This window comes from Ornithorhynchus anatinus, chromosome 11 (assembly GCF_004115215.2).
Source record: "Ornithorhynchus anatinus isolate Pmale09 chromosome 11, mOrnAna1.pri.v4, whole genome shotgun sequence".
Lineage (NCBI taxonomy): Eukaryota > Metazoa > Chordata > Mammalia > Monotremata > Ornithorhynchidae > Ornithorhynchus > Ornithorhynchus anatinus.
Window position 1 is genome coordinate 26,922,965 of NC_041738.1, and position 17,681 is coordinate 26,940,645.

The 17,681-nt window shown below is 45.3% G+C and overlaps 1 long non-coding RNA gene across 1 annotated transcript; it reads right to left on the bottom strand.

Annotated features, from left to right (window-relative positions):
• Nucleotides 1-10,289: 10,289 nt before the first annotated feature.
• Nucleotides 10,290-11,427, bottom strand: LOC120638707. Its single transcript, XR_005660592.1, has 2 exons — nucleotides 11,244-11,427; nucleotides 10,290-10,621 (listed from the first exon to the last, which is right to left on the bottom strand). It is a non-coding gene; the product is annotated as an uncharacterized LOC120638707 (long non-coding RNA).
• Between the last annotated feature and the right edge of the window lie 6,254 nt (nucleotides 11,428-17,681).

The window sequence follows — 17,681 nt, forward strand, 5'->3', positions numbered from 1 at the left end:
ACGGCAGGCACTGTCTCTATCTGTTGCCGACTTGTACATTCCAAGCGCTTAGTACAGTGCTCTGCACATAGTAAGCGCTGAAAAAGACCCAGCAGGGATTCATTCATTCATTCATTCATTCATTCGTTCATTCAATGATATTTATCGATCGTTTACTACGTGCAGAACACTGTACTAAGTGTTCGGGAGAATACAGTCTAACAATAAGCAGACACACTCCCTGCCCACAACGACTTTACAGTCTAGAGGGGGAGACAGACATTAATATAAATAAATAAATTACAGATAAGTAGCTGAGTGCTGCGGGGCTGGGAGCGGGTGGCTGAACAAAGGGAGCAAGTCAGAGCAACGCAGAAGGGAAAGAGAGAAGAGGAAAGGGGGGCTTAGTCAAGGACGTCAGGGATGTCAATCAGATCTGGGTCACTGCCATTTTGACCAGTGAACGAAGCGTGATTTCTGCAAACAAGTTGAGAAACCACCCAAGAGGGACCGTACATGTTCGGTGCAGTGGTGGGAGGTGACGGCTGGTGACTCTGGCTTGTGTTTGCTTTTCATTTTCTCAGGAATCAAAGTCCAAACAACCCATTTCAAGACAGGTGGGGAGCAGCGTGGCCTAGAGGAAAGAGCTCAGGCCTGGGAGTCGGACGATTTAGGTCTTAATCCCGGCTCCGCTACTAGCCTCCTGTGTGACCTTGGGCAAGGCACTTCACTTCTCTGTGTCTCGGTTTCCTCATCTGTAAAATGGGGATTCAATTCTACTCCCTCCTACTGAAACTGTGAGCCTCATGTGGGAGTCCTTGGACTGCGTCCAACCTAAATATCTTGCATCTACCCCAGCACTCAATGCAGTACTTGGCATCTAGTCAGCGCTTAACAAATAGTATTATCATTATTATCATCATTATTCTCCTCGAAGCGGGGAACCCCCGACCGTGGTCACAAAGTCTCTGAGTCAACTGTCTTACCTCTGCCTCTCTGACGGAGCATCCTTTTCCTGTTTCCCCCAAGAGAGGAGTCCCCATTGCTTTCCGGCAGATCACAGCAGAATCTTTTGGCAGCCTCGGGTTCAATTTCCAACAAGCTTTCACCTACGATAAAGCGCATCCTAATCTCGGCTCCATCTCTGAAGCATTTTCGAAAAAGAATCAGTCACTAGATTGCAGTAAAAAGAGGCAATTTGAAAAATGTCATACCTGTTTAGATTTGGCCTTTGAAAACACAGGGCAGATATTTATGAAAATATTATTCAGGTTAGGAAGACCCTCTGTCACTTGGCAGTAAAGCTTTGGCGCACACTTGAGCGGGAAAGATGAAGATAAAATTGTAAGTGTGTAGGCAGTGTGAAACATAACTTCCCTCTAAAGGGACTGAGCCCATTTTAAAACCAGATGGCTCCGAGTATTGTTTGGGAAATCAAGAAGTTAGAAACTTCAGGTCCAGACTCCTAATCTTCCCACTATCCAAGGCAACCAGTTCCTCTTTGCCTCTTCTAAAGGATAATGACTATTGTGGTATTTGCTAAGCGCTTACTATGTGCCAAGCACTGAAGATAATCAGGTCCCACACCGGGCTCGCGGTCTAAGTAGGAGGAAGGACAGGTACTGGATCCCCGTTTTGCAGATGAGGAAATCGAGGCACAGAGGAGTGAAGTCACTTGGCCGAGGTCATACAGCAGACAAGTGAGAAGCAGCGTGGCCTGGTGGGTAGAGCATGGGCCTGGGAATCAGAAGGACCTGGGTTCTAGTTCTGACTCCTCCACCTTGCTGCTTTGTGACCTTACGTCACTTATCTATGCCTCAGTTACCTTATCTGTAAAATGGGGATTAAGATTGTGAGCTTCATATGGAACATGGACTGTGTATTCATTCAATAGTATTTGTTGAGCACTTACTATGTGCAGAGCACTGTACTAAGCGCTTGGAATGAACAAGTCGGCAACAGATAGAGACAGTCCCTGCCGTTTGACGGGCGCACGGTCTAATCGGGGGAGACGGGCAGACGAGAACGATGGCAATAAATAGAGTCTGGAACATCCCAGCACTTCAGGCCTAGGCAGACGAGCACAGGGGGCCAGGGAGGGGACTGGGCCCGAGAGATGAGGCGGTGAGCAAGATAGACCAAATAATAATCAAAGAAGGGAGGGGGCAGGGGAATCTGGGAAACGTTGGAGGGGGTGGCCTTTCCTGAAGCCAAAGCGAAAGGGTGAGCCAGCAAGGACCCAACCCACAAGTGCTCTGCAACCAGTGAGCGCTCAATAAATAAGATTGGATGAATGGATGAACCTGATTACCTTGGATCTACTCCAGCATTTATAAGAGTGCCTGGCACGTAGTACGCACTTAACAAATACCATAAAAAAAACTAGCGGAGCCGGGAGTAGAACCCAGGTCTTCTGACACCCAAACCTCTGCTCTTTCTACTAGGCTGCTTCCCTCAGTAGAAGGAGACTTCACAAACCTCTGAATAGTCTGTGTGACACAGACAAGACACTGTTATATCTAGTGTTAGGATGTTATATCTAGTGTAAGTTCTCCCCCTGAAGTTGAGACTATTGTCTATTGTTGACTTGAAGTTTGTTACAACATTCCTGTCAGTCTTCTCTTCTCCAGATTGCACTCTTTTTTCACTTTTTCCACTCTTTCCAATATTTGCGTGGCTCTTCCCTAGATGCTCTACAATTTCTCTGCTTCCTTCTTAAAGTTTTGATCGGCAAATTCAACCCACACCGGCACTCTCTCAAAAATGATGCTAACAATGATAATGATGATAGCAATGTGTTGTAAAGATGATAATTAAAATTGTCTGGAACATCAGTCTTTCATAAATCTCTAATTACCTTTTCTTTTCTTTTTTTTGGCTAAAACCCGAACTCCCACCCATTGGTTGCAAGGCTCTTATCAATCCACTCTCCTCTCCTACACTCCCCTTCTCACTCTTTGAAGTGCCTTAAATGAAAAATAATCAGAATGGTGATATGTATTAAGCACTTATCTTGTGCTTAATAAATGATAATCAGATACAGGACACAAGATAAGCATATCAGACCCAATTTCTGGCCCGCATGGGGCTCAGAGTCTAAGGGGGAGGGAGATCAGTTATTTAATCCCCATTTTACAGATGAGGAAACCGAAGTACAGAATGCTAACCTTCTCACTGTATCTCCATCATATATATCTTGCCACCAATCCCACACCCTCATCCTCTCTCTGGCCCGGTACGTCCTCCCTCCTCAAATCCAACAGACAATTACTCTTCACCCCCTTCAAAGCCTTATTGAAGGCACGTCTCCTCCAAGAGACCTTCCCTGACTATACCCGCCTTTTCCTCCTCTCCCATTCCCTTCTGCGTTGCCCTGACTTTGCTCATTTTATTCATCTCCCCTTCCCAGCTCCACTGTATTTATGTACATATCTGTTATTTATTTATTCATATTAAAGTCTGTCCCCCCCCTCTAGGCTACAAGCTCACTGTGGGCAGGGAATGTGTCTATTGATTCTATAATATACTCTCCCAAGCTCTTAGTTCAGTGCCCTGCATGCAGTGAACGGTCAATAAATAACGACTGACTGAATGAATGAATGAATAAAAAGTTAAGGGATGGTGGAGGGGAGACGTCGCTTGGGTCTTCCTCCAGAGCTGATCCCTGCGGAGGGGCAGCGGGGAGAAGACACCCAGGATCCTCTTTCCGGAGAGGGAGAGCCGGGTTCGCCAACACCCTTGCGGAAGGGAGAGAAGAGAAAAAGGGTCAGGGTCCTGGTTGCAAGATTGGGTGACTTCAAAATCTAGACAATGAAGACAGGAGGCTCCTCTCCTCTCTCTTCCACTCTCCTCCTCCCTTCCTTTCCCCCTCTAGACTGTAAGCACCTGTGGTCAGGGAAAGTATCTCCGAACTCTGTTATAATGTATTTCCCCAGAAGTGCTTAGTACAGTGCTCTGCATAGAGTAAGCACTCAATAAATACCATCGATGGATGGATGGAGCTGATACTAACCGCTGACATTTTGGACTATCTTGAAAAATTTCACCCGATGGATGGAGCTGATACTAACGGCTGATATTTTGGACTATCTTGAAAAATTTCACCCGATTAACAGATGACGTAGCGCAAATTTGCCCATCCATCATGGAATCCTCCATAGTTCACCGTTGTCCCCCCTGCAAGGAACTACCTCCCCTCTCAAATTCACCCCATCTCTCCCTTTCTTCAAAGTCCTCCTAAAAAGCCACTTTTCTTAGTCCCAACCTTTCTGTTCATATAATAATTATAGCATTCATTAAGCAGTTACTAACCGTCAAGGACTGTACTAAAGACTGGAGTAGATAGAAGATAATCAGGTTGGACACAGTCCCCATTCCACGTGTGGCTCCACATAGGAGAAAATCAGATTTAATCCCCATTTTACAATGGCCAAAATTGAGGCACAGGGATGTTAAGTGATTTGAAAAGGTCATACAGTAGGTAAGTGGCAGAGCTGGGATCAGAACCCCGGTCTTCTTTCAAGTTCACGCTCTCTCCACTGGACCACACTGCTTTTCAACACCTCATCAATTACCTTAGCAGTCATGTGTCTATCTCTTCTCATGTAAACTGTTTCCAGTCCTTGCTCCATTACTTATTTTTCAATTGTCAGCCCCTGGGGAACAGTCTAATTCTCACCCTGCATTTTTTTTTTCCTAAACGGGTACTTCTACTCCTATCTGTTTCTTTATCACGTATTTAGTTCTTCAATTGCTTGCAGGGAAGTAGGGTGGCCTAGCGGAAAGAGCACGTGCCCGGGAGTCAGAGGACATGGGTCTTAATTCCAGCTCTACCACTCACCTTCTGGTTGACTTCGGACAGCTCACTTAACATCCCTATGCCTCAGTTTCTTCATCTGTAAAAGAAGGCTTTGATAACTGGCTGTTTGGACATGAAGTCTTTCAGGCCTGACTCATTTGTGCTTAGCAGCTAGTAAGCGCTTTAACAGACATCATTAGGTTTATCGCCATCTACGCCTTTCTTCTTTGAATTATTGTGTATTTATCCATTTATTTGTCCTTGCTTTCCCCTTGAGAACAAGAACCTTGTCTTCTACTTGAGCTGAATATTCCCAAGTACCCAGTTCGGTGGTGCTGATGATGACTTTGACAATGAGGTGTTCACAGTGTTGACTACCGGAGACAGCAAACAAAAATAAGCATTCAGATATTTCCCTCCAGGAGCTTTTTTTTTTTTTCCAAATGAGACGAAACAGATGATACTTGGACAAACACATATGTCTGAGGCATTTTTGAGGGAAGAGGGACACAGATGAAGGAAGCTTTTATTAGTTTGTGTTTTGTGGTTTTTTTTTTTTGCATTTGGGATTGCTTGGTTAAACACACACAATAAACAATTCCTTTTGCTTCAAACTACTGTATTACACTGAAAGGGAGTGAAACCCCGATCAACCGGCACTTAGTAATTGAGCTTCTAATCCCACAAACCTCTTTCCAAAGCCGTCTTCTCTGTCCACGAAGTGGTGAGGCCCATCTCGACTATCTCGCCGCCGATCTCTCTCCCATATCCTGCCTCTGGCCTGGAACATCCTCCGTCTTCATATCCGACAGAGAATAACTCTCCCCTGCTCAAACCCTCACTGATGGCACATCCGTTTCAAGATGCCTTCCCAGACTAAGCCCTCCTTTCCTCTTCTCCCACTGCCTTCTGCATCACCCCGAATTGCTCCCTTTATTCAATCCCACTCCCATCCTCACCGCACCTATGGACATATCTGTCATTTATTTATTTATATTAATGTCTGTATCCCCAGCTAGACTGTAATAATAATGTTGGTATTTGTTAAGCGCTTACTATGTGCAGAGCACTGTTCTCAGCGCTGGGGTAGACACAGGGTAATCAGGTTGTCCCACGTAAGACTCACACTCTTAATCTCCATTTTACAGAGATTGAGTAAAGTGGACAAACGAAGTGACTTGCCCACAGTCACACAGCTGACGAGTGGCAGAGCGGGAATTCGAACCCATGACCTCTGACTCCCAAGCCCGTGCTCTTTCCACCGAGCCACGCCCCATGCTGCCTAGGGTTTTTATTCAATACGCTCCTAAATGAATTGTCAGAACCGATGAACCAACAGAACGGCACCTGGAACTGCTGCTTTTCCTCACTCCTTTCCTTCTACCCGTATCACGTCCGATCCCCTCACTGCGCCATGCTGCTGCTACGACCACAAGATCCCGCTTGTCTGTCATGAAAAGATGGACAAGGCTGACAAGATCGGCATGAGGCTGACGACCTCTGCACTTTAGGATAGACCCTGGCTACCCAAATTGCCTCTACCTGGGATTGTATCTGTCAGGGATTGTCTCCATCTGTCGCCGAATTGTACATTCCAAGTGCTCATTGCAGTGCTCTGCACACAGTAAGCGCTCAATAAATACGATGGAATGAAAATGGGTTGGTCCACATTCAAGCCCTGTTTCTTTTCTCAAGGCTGCCTCTTGGTCTCCCCATCTCCGCAGAGTCTACGCCCAAAGAAAACCACGTCTCTTGCGATTGTGCCTGCTAAGCTAGTCTACATCTGCAAGTGACCTCCCAATAATCCACTGTTCTTCTGTACCGCTCGAGGCCGCGTTTGCTGTGGCTTCAAATAATTGCGGTATTCGTGAAGTGCTTACTGTTTTCCCTCGCTGTTCTCCTGCTACAACCTCGCTGCTCTAATGCCAATCTACTCACTGTACCTGAATCTCATCTGTCTTGTCGCCAGCTTCTCGCCCACATCCTGCCTCTGGCCTCAAACGCCCTCCCTTGTCAGCTGTGCGACCGTGGGCAAGTCACTTCACTTCTCTGTGCCTCAGTTACCTCATCTGTGAAATGGGGATTAAGACTGTGAGCCTCATGTGGGACAATCTGATTGCCCTGTATCTACCCCAGCGCTTAGAACGGGGCTCGGCACATAGTAAGCGCTTAATAAATGCCAACGTTATTATTACAGACTGTAAGCTCACTACGGGCAGGGAATATGTCCGTTTATTGTTATATTGTACTCTCCCAAATGCTTAGTTCAGTGCTCTGCACACAGTCAGCACTCAATGAATATGATTGAATAAACGAATAATATCTGACAGTTTCTCTCCCCACTTTCGAAGTCTTATTGACAGCACATCTCGTCCAAGAGGTCTTCCCTGGCTAAGCTGTCATTTCCTCTTCTCCCACTGCCCTCTGCATCCCCCTTGCACTTGCATTTGCTGTCTTTATTCCTCCCTTCCTCAGTCCCACAGCATTTACGTATACGTCCGTAATTTATTGATTTAAATTAATGCCTGCCTCCCCCTCTAGAATGTAAGCTCGTGAGGGAGGGGAACATGCCTACTAGCTCTGTTATACCGTACTCTCCCCAATAATAATAATAATAATGTTGGTATTTGTTAAGCGCTTACTCTGTGCAGAGCACTGTTCTAAGCGCTGGGGGAGATACAGGGTAATCAGGTCGTCCCACGTGAGGCTCACAGTTAATCCCCATTTTACAGATGAGGGAACTGAGGCGCAGAGAAATTAAGTGACTCGCCCACAGTCACACAGCTGACAAGTGGCAGAGCGGGGATTAGAACCCATGACCTCTGGCTCCCAAGCCCGGGCTCTTTCCACTGAGCCACGCTGCTTCTCTGCAAACGAAAGTACTCAATAAATATGATTAATGGAAGAACTATATTGAGCACTTGGGTAGATGCAAGAAAATTATAACAGACACAGCGCCTGTCCTACAGGGGATTCCAGTCTAAGTAGGAGGGAGAACAGGTATTGCATTCCCATTTTACAGATGAGGAAAGAGAGGCACTGAGAAGTAACTGGCCAAAGGTCACACAGCAAAAAAGTGATAGAGACGGGCTTAGAAGCCAGATCTTCTGACTCCCAGGCCTGGGATCTTTCCACTAGGCCAAGCTGCTTTAAACTATTTTATTCTGCCCTCTCAACATGTTTGTCTGTATCCCTTTTCGGTTTCCCATGCTGCAGCTGTCGCATATCTGGCTGTGGTACGTTCTCCACACGTATCCCACCCCGTGGTCTTGTGTGCTACGACTTCTGCTTCCAAGCTGATGAGCTGACTGCGTCCCATATTCCAGGACCAAATAGTTGGTTAAAAAAAAAAAAATTTAGGACATTCATCAAGTGCTCACTACGTGCCAGGCACTCCTATGAATCGATATCACGGCGGGAGAGTTTGCATACGCTGATGAGGTTTAGAGCTATGCCCCATAGGCCTACCCATAATGGAAAGGTCTAAGCCGGAGAGTCGGACGAGTTAATTTGGCTGTGATGGGCAGCGGCGGCACTGGAAAACCACTTCTGTGTTTTTCCCAAGAAAACTCTATGGATATACATTTCAGATCGACTACAGATATAGTGAAGATAGGACGTCCTGGAGAAAAAAAACCAAAACATATCCAAAGTGTCTTTATGAATGGGAAATCGCTTGGTGACATTTGACAATGATGTGCCAGACATTGTACCAAGCACTGGGAGAGATCATGGCGCAGTGGCCTGGGAGTCAGAAAGTCATGGGTTCCAATCCCAGCTCTGCCACCTGTCTGCTGTGTGACCTTGGGCAAGTCACTTCACTTTATTGGGCCTCAGTTACCTCATCTGTAAAATGGGAAATGAGACTGTGAGCCCCATGTGGGAGCGGGAATGTGTCCAAGCCAATTAGCTTGTATCTACACCAGTGCTTAGTACAGGGCCTAGCAGTAAGTGCTTAAGAAATACCACAGTTATTATCATTATTATTATTAGATACAAAATATACCTCAATTCTTCTTATTATATGCAAAATGATCAGGTTGACCACACTTCCTGTCCCACAAGGGGCTCCCAGACTCAATCCCCATTTTACAGACAAGGTAACTGAGGCACAGAGAAGTGGGGTGACTTTCTCAAGGTCACACAGCCGACAAGTGGCAGAGCTGGGATTAGAGTCCAGGTTCTTCTGAATCCCAGGCTCATGCTCTATCCCCTAGGCCATCTTGTTTCCCTTACCTTACCACTGAGTGTTGAGTATCAGTAAGTCAATGAAGAATATTTATTGAGCATCTACTGTGTGCAGAACACTGCCCTAAGCGCTTGGGAACTCACAGCGGAATTAGTGGGCTTGATGCCACCCTCACAGAGAAGCTGTGTGACTTTGGGCCAGTCACTTGACTTCTCTGTGCCTCAGCATCTGTAAAATGGGGATTAAGACTGTGAGCCCCACGTGGGACAACCTGATTATCTTGTAGAGAAGCAGCCTGGCTCAGTGGAAAGAGCACAGGCTTGAGAGTCAGAGGTCACGGGTTCGAATCCCCGCTCTGCCACTTGTCAGCTGTGTGACTGTGGGCAAGTCACTTCACTTCTCTGTACCTCAGGTACCTCATCTTTAAAATGGGGATTAAGATGATGAGCCTCACGTGGGACAACCCGATGACCCTGTATCTCCCCCAGCGCTTAGAACAGTGCTCTGCACATAGTAAGCGCTTAACAAATACCAACATTATTATTATTGAATCTACCCCAGCACTTAGAACAGTGCTTGGCATAGCTGCTTAACAAATACCATCATCATTATTATTATTATGATTATAACCCAGTGGGGGAGACACACAAAAACCAATTGGAGGACGGAGGAAGTAATGGAGTATAACGAAAGGCTAAATGCTATGCTGCGCACACAATGAAGGCTCAATAAATATGACCGAATGATTGATTGAGTGATTGAGCACTTAAGGACTGAACGGGGCTCAGAAGTGCTGATATGGCAGTTGGGGGAGTAGAAGGGGAAGAAATTAGAAATTAATCGAAGAGTACGGCTGGAAGGAAGCATGGGTGAGATTGCTCAGGGTGCGTCTTTTGAAACAAGTCCAGATCTCACCGCTGCCTAGGAGAACGGACACCTTCATCACGGCCTTCAGTTGCTCACGGAGTTTGAAATCCCACTGTCACCATCCTCTCTCTTGGAGTCTAATAAAAGCCCATTCTGACTCACTACTAGACCTACACACGCCACCAGATCGGAAGCTCCTTGAAGGCAGGGATCATGTCTGCTAACTCTATTCTATTCGCCGGGCGCTTAGCACAGTGTTTTACACAGAGTGAGTGTTCGCTGAACACAATCGATTGACTAACCGATCCGACGACAAAGATTCCCGTGAAAATCAACTAAAACAGGAAGGGGAAGTTGTAGCAGAGCAGAGTAAATTTAAGGCAGTACTACCCTTTGGAGCGTCAACCCAATTATTGTGTTTCACCAAAGCTATCCCTAAGAAATGGAATCTGGGAATTTTCTTTCCACCGTTTTCATTTGTGTCATCAATCCCGTGTTTAAAAAGAAGCATTTTAAGGTTAGTGCAAATTCAATCTGTAGAAACAGTCCGGTGTCACAGCATGGGTCCGATTGGGGTCTGGCTCTCAGAAACCGGTGAGGGTGACAGTCGAGGACATATTGCTGACAGCGAGGAAGGAAAACTGTATTATGCTCTTGAAGATGTTGCCTCTGACTCCAATAAGGATTTCACAGCCATCACTCTTTCCAGCTCAGAGATTCTTGTACATTTTACTGATGTCGAAAGAAAATTGTAAACCTTTGGATGTTTAAAAAATGGATTCCCCTCCCTGGAGAGAGAGCACAGAAAACGGAAAAACCTTTTTTTTTTTTTTTTTCCAGATACCTGATATGGAGTCTAGCCATTCTTTGTGGTCTACCCAAACACTGAGGCATGTCATCCTAGTACTTAATCCTAGACTCACGGTGTGATATCCATCTGACCCCTTGTAATTTATGCCGGCCCCTTGGCAGACATCTGGCTATTAATTAGAACCTCATGCGGGCTAGAATCAATCCTTACCCTTCGTAATTGGAGTTTGGTGGTTATAGGGACGCAGTACCTTTTCTCCCACAGAGGCTTAAAACTGTTTCCACCCTGCCTTGATCCTGCCAATGGCCATGGGAAGGTGCATTACTCTTTGGGCACCTAGACTACCATCTGTTGCCGATGTGAACATGCCAAGCGCTTAGGACAGTGCTCTGCACATAGTAAGCGCTCAATAAATACTATTGAATGAATAGACTACACTCTTCGGGCCCCTACACTAGAGGCAGTACTGCATCAATGACCTCACAACTGTAAGAACCAGCATTAAGAATTATGGCATTTCTTAAGCACTTACTATGTGCCAAGCACTGTTCTAAGCATTAGCACTTAGGACTCGATTCCCACCCTTAGCACTTACGTACCTATGCTGATTTCCATTTACATAGCCAATTACTTATTCTATTTCGCACCGGTATAGTCGGACTACTTCCTGTAATATCCGCCTCCTTATCCAATTTGTAGATCGTTTTTTCCTTCCTGCGTGCCCCCATTAGATTGTGAGATCACTGAGGGGCAGGCAACATGGGTCGTTCTTCTGTTGTTTTCTTCCAAAAAATCAATCACTCAGTCGTGTTTATTGAGTGCTATTCCCCTCTAGACTTTAAGCTCACTGTGGGCAGAGAATGCGTCTGTTTGATTGTTGTGTTATACTCTCTCAAGCGCTTCGTACGGTGCTCTGCACACTGTAAGCACCCAATAAATATGTTCGATTGATTAATCACTGTGTGCAGAGCACTGTACGAAGCGCTTAGGAGAATACAGTATTACAGAGTTGGTAGGCACATGCCCTGCTCACACCGCTTGTCTCCAGGGTGAACTTGGGCAAGTCATAATCATTGTTAAGTGTTTGTTAAGTGCTTACTATGTGCCAAGCACTGTTCTAAATTCTGGGGCAGATACAAGCTAAATGGTTGGACGCAGTTCCTGTCCTACATAGTACTCACAGTCTCAATTCCCATTTTACAAGTCAGGTAACTTCTCTGTGCCTCATTTACCTCACCTATAAAATGGGGATTAAGACATAAGCCCCATGTGGGACATGAATTGTGTCCAAACTGGTTGCCTTGTACCTATCCCAGCGCTTAATGTAGAGCCTGGCACAAAGTAAACATCTACCAAATACCATGACACAGGAGTGTTTAGTAGAGTGCTTTGCTTAGCACAGTAAGCAATGAACAGATATCACCAGAGGATAGATAATCTAAAGAGAGTGACTGCACCCAATGCGATAAATCCCATTTCCCGGCTCCCCATCAGACCCCGGGCCACAAAGTGATGTCACTTCCCCACACTCATTCTCATTCCTTCATCCCTCCCAACCTCACTCACTCCGCCAGAAACCAAGCTGGGCATTGGCCCGGCTTTATAATAATAATAATGGTATTTGTTAGGTGCTTACTAGGTGCAAGGCACTATTTTAAGCTCTGGGGTAGATACAAGATAATTGAGTTGGACACAGTCCCTGTCCCACATAGGGCTCGTAGTCTTCATTCCCATTTTACAGATGAGAGAACTAAGGCACAGAAAAGTTAAGTGACTCGTACAAGGTCACACAGCAGACAAGTGGCGGAGCCAGGATTAGAACCTATGACCTTGTGACTCCCAGGCCCGTGCTCTATCCACTGGGCCGTGCTGCTTCTCTAATAGACCACTGGCTCCCAGACGTCACGTCTCCTCCCATCCCTCCCTCTGCTGGCAGTGGCAGCGGAAATCCCTGGCCCTGGGTGGTACGAAATGCCTGCCAGTTTCTGGTTGTTTTCCTCTCATATATTCAATAATGTTGGTATTTGTTAAGCGCTTACTATGTGCCGAGCACTGTTCTAAGCGCTGGGGTAGATACAGGGTAATCAGGTTGTCCCACGTGGGGCTCACAGTCTTCATCCCTATTTTGCAGATGAGGTAACTGAGGCACGGAGAAGTGAAGTGACTTGCCCACAGTCACACAGCTGACGAGTGGCAGAGCCGGGATTCGAACTCATGACCTCTGACTCCCAAGCTCTTTCCACTGAGCCACGCTGCTTCTAGGTTATAGATGTACCAATACGTATCCCTTCCTTTCCCTCTCTTAGCCCCTTATGGTTGTCCAGTTCGTGAATTTAAAAGGAAGAGAAAGTTTGCATTCCTCAGAACAGATTTGGGGATGGGCAAGCAGGAAATGGCAAGATTCAAATTCAGAATCCCCAGTGGAGATGCCTAATCCCTCTCACTCCCCGACTCACACTCCCTGACCCTTGACCTAAAGCAATACAGGCCTGCAGAGTTGCCAAAGTAGGACATACCCCTGGAGGAGAGAAGAATAAAGTAAAAAGAGGTTCTGCCTTGTAAGACAAACTTGTTCTTTCATGGCAACAGACTGTCCCGAGATCTTCACTCTCCCAAACATTTTGACCTCGGCTCCTTTCGTCCGAATGGTTAGTTCCGGCACCTAAGCGTCACCTAGTCGAGAAAATGGTTTATGGGGTTCTGAAGACTCAGCCAGCACTGACAGGATGGCAGTTGGGTGAGCTGCTGAAAGATCCGCTTCCTCATTCTGGATACACTGTCACATTCCTTCCTAAATAAGTAGCTAACGAGAGGACAATAAAACAGAAACTATGCCGTCTAGCTGCATTTGCTTATTATAACAACTTTCGAAAATGTTCACTTCTATCAAAATCCCACTCTCCCCAAGAGCAGGAAAAGGCAGGCGGGAGAAAAATTGAACCAGACAGTCTCTCCACAAATGTTATTGCCTCCCAACTAAGGAGGAATAGCTCCCTAGTAGGTGAAGCAGCCTGTATTTTCCTTATTAACGGTTCAGTCAAGGCAAAGTGGAATAGGGATCTGCCGGTCAGAGTCTCACCTCATTTAAATTTTCATATATCGCCCCTTGTCTGTGCTTCCCGAGTGGTGTTTGATTTCAGGGAAGTTAACCTGCCGAATGCTTAAATGTTATGTTTGCCAGAGATGTCTCAGCCTCTTATGGAATAAGAACAATATTTAGCTACCTAAAAAATGAATTTACTCCCTGAGTTTATATTCATTTAGAAAGAGACAGGGAAAATTCTGTGAAATTTCCTTCACAGGTAACAAATCTTTCAGGCAAAGGATGTGTCGATGAGCAAGTCAGGGACTAACCTTCTTGTTTCTTAAAGAGGTGCTTCAGAAGCTAATGAGTAAGGCCAACTGTCTTAATCACTTGTTTGCTATGTGGCAATTTTAACTCAGGCCTTTCACTGGCTAGTGGTTTCTTTTTTCACGCCATGCCTCACGTGTGAGTCCTTTTTCTTTGAAGCTACAATTTCCAAGAGCCTATTAAAAATAAAAGTACAAATCAATCAGTTTTCTTTTTCTCCCATTCCTGCCACAAATCCATTTTTTTAAAATTTCAAAAAAATTAAAAAAAAAAACCCCATCATTATCAGATTGAGACCTCGTATGCCAAGTTTCAGCCCTGGAGCAAATTTTTATGACCAAGTTATAAACCTCTGATAATAGAGGTTTATAATGGAAGTGCTGACACAACCTTAACTGTAGTGGAGCAAATGTGCCACTATAATAAAGAGACAGAGAACATGTAATAAGGTCTTCAGTCACAGGCTGACCCATAACTCATGAGAGACAAAGCATTAAGGGAATTATAAATGTCAATCCCTTATGATTTTCTACATCTCATATAAAAACTATCATATATTCTTCTAATATCTGTTTTCAATTTCCTCTTAAATTAATAGAATCTCCACCCTATAATATATTGATTTGATTTTCTGGTTGTACTTTCCAAAAGCATAAAAAAATCAGCAGAATTGAGTTGCATCCATCATCGGATAGTTACGCATTTTTTCTTTGGAAATCCTTTCTCTTCCTACTGGACTGTTTCCAGTCTGAGTAACCGGTAACTACCGCTGTGCTTAGAAAGGTGATTGGTACATAGTAAGCACTTAACAAATACCACATTTATTGTTATTATTATCATTATTATTGTTTCAGGTCTGCCTGTCCTGTGCTTTGGGGCTGTTGTTCTTCCCCAGTTGTGAGAAAATCTTCCAAAGGGACTACTTACCCTGCTCCAAGATTCAGCGTTGGGGAAGGCCATCTTCCCTGATAAATGCACATTTAATAACCCTGCTATAGAGCCTGGAAGGGACCGTGGGAGGTTCAAATGGAAGGAAAGGCATAAAAACACCTTGGGAAAAGTCACAGGGGCATTTGTCAATAAACAGTTCATCTCTCATTCTGGGTCACTGGTGAGGTTGAGAGGAAGCGTGAAGGAAATGCCAGGCTCCTTTTGAGATGGGTCAGAGTTTCACCCTCAGCCTCTCCGGGTGGTTTGCCAGTGTTTAAATGCATCCTTGTACCGGTCTGTCTGGATCACTGCCTGTTTTAGAATGGAGGGATTCTGTCCATCTCCTTGACTGATTTGGAATTTAAACTCCCAGAGGTCCAGAGAGCAGTGTGTGTGAGTGTGTGTGGATAAGGTGTAGCCCAGCAAGATGCCTATAATAACGCTTAATATAATGATGGTGTTGATGATGACCATGAAAGCGGCCAGAAGTTCTGGGGAAGAGAAGACCACAAAGAAAAAATATCCCGCACAGCTCCAGGGCTTTTGAGGATCAGGGTGAAAAGGTTGATGAAACGATATAGGTATGTCTACTCCAGACAGCTGCTCATATTCTGCAGACAGCTCTCTAGGGTGGGCCTTCTGTTTCTTTCTCAATGGGTCAATTAAAAAAAAAAGATCAGACAGAGGAAGGGCAAATCCCTTTTTGCAAATTGCAGCGGGATTACAAACAATAATAATAATAATTATGGTAGTCATTAAGCACTTACTACTTGCTAAGCACCCTTCTAAGCACTGGGATAGATAAAAGTTAATCAGCTTGGACACAGGCCCTTTCCCACATGGGGCTCACACCCTTAATCCCCATTTTAGGAATGAGGGAACTGAGGTACAGAAAAAATCAAGTGATTTACCCAAGGTCACACAAAAGACACAGAGAGGAGCAGAGATTAGAACTCAGATCCTTTTGACTCTGACTTTGACCTCAGGGTGCCAGGCCCATCCTCTATCCACTAAGCCTCATAAGTAGTTACTGACTGAAAGAAGTGGTTAAAATGCAATGGAATTTCTTTAGAGTTTAATCTGTAGGTTCCCAGGATAACGAAGATAACATCTGTTCCATGTCAGCAGAGACAGGACTGACCTCCATTACCAAAATGTCATGCCCTCTCAAGTCAGTCTGGATCTAGAGTGGACAGTGTAGACAAACTCACTATTCACCTCTTGTGGGGCAAATTTTCCTTCTGATGACGCTGGGCTCCAAGCAGTTGGAGTGTTGCTATATTCTGAATTTACGGGTCACCTTAAACTAAGGAACAGTCCTGGAAAGGTATTGCCACCCAAATTTTCAGCCACGAACGCTAACAACCTATGTCTTCATGGGAGTTCTCATCCATTTCAGCTTCAAGAAATACTCAAGAAAGAGACCCGGTCACTAGATGATGCGCGGGACAGAGAGTGTTAATTAGACTGGCCCTGTCCTCAAGGGGCTCACAACCTAGGAGGAGACAAGATAGATATACAAAGGTGCTACTAGTATATGATCAAGCATAAATGATCAATGAATTAATTGATCAATTGTACTTATTGAGTACTTACTTTGTGCAGAGCACAATACTAAGCTGTCGGGAGAGGATAATATAACAGGGCCGGTACAGTACAGTGTACAGAGAGTCATCTTCCACTTAATCCCTAGTGCCGTGCCTCAGTTCGTCCTCCTTGGGTCAATAAAACAAATCCTTTTCCTCAGCCAAGTGTGAGTGCATGGAGTGGGGAAAATAGATTGGGGATGCAGATCAGAGGAGAAAGGCTCGGAAGAAAAATCATACGTGTTCTACTCTCAATACTATTCAGTGACCACGTACATCTCTTCAGGCAGGGGCCTGACTCTTCCCATCCCCCCTAACCCAAGGACTGAACCTAGGCCGGTTCAGATTTTTCCACCCCGCTCCCTTGGCGTGGGGGGTGAGGGTGAATTAATTAGCAATGGGAGAACCTCAGATAAAGAGGCTCCCTCCAATGTGAGAAGCATTATTAAATCCCCGCCACTCTTCATTTATGATGATAATGCCTGAACAGGGCCCCGCTTGTTGACACTGCAGAGATTAGTATCGCTATTATTCTATTTAGGAGAAAAGGAGTTAACCAAACGTGAAATTGATCCACCCAGGCCCTGGGCTGGGCAGAGAGAGCAGATTACCAAATAGCATAGATTCTACTGAACCCTTTTGGAAGAGTTATGTGCTCCATTAAACCCTTCCAGATTAACCCCGCCAATCCCAGAAATCAGAAGAGTAGCTTCCTGGCAGTTAAAAACTAGCATTTATTTATATAGGACATGCATTATGTTCTCGAACCTATTTCTGCTATTCGACATGTTTTCATGATGCGAGTTGGAAGGTACAGGATGGAAGAATGGGGAAACCTTCCCACAGTATGATTCTGGTCTGAAGGAATACAGTCTACAATTCGACACGAGTAGATTCAGGAGAGGAAGAAAGATTGCTGGCTGGTGTGAGATGTCGGTCAAGGTGTGATGTTGCGACCATTTCCCAGCTTCTGAGTTTTCCTCCCACCCACCACCCTGCCCGGAACTCCCTCTCTCTTCTTATCTTCATCTTCAAAAGCCTACTGGAATCGCGTCCTCCAGGAAGCTTTCCCACTCATCTCCGTCTCTTCTTCATCACTTTTGCATTTGAGTCCCCAGCCCTGAATACTCTAACAGTCATCCCACCTCCACAGCACTTAAGTACAATCA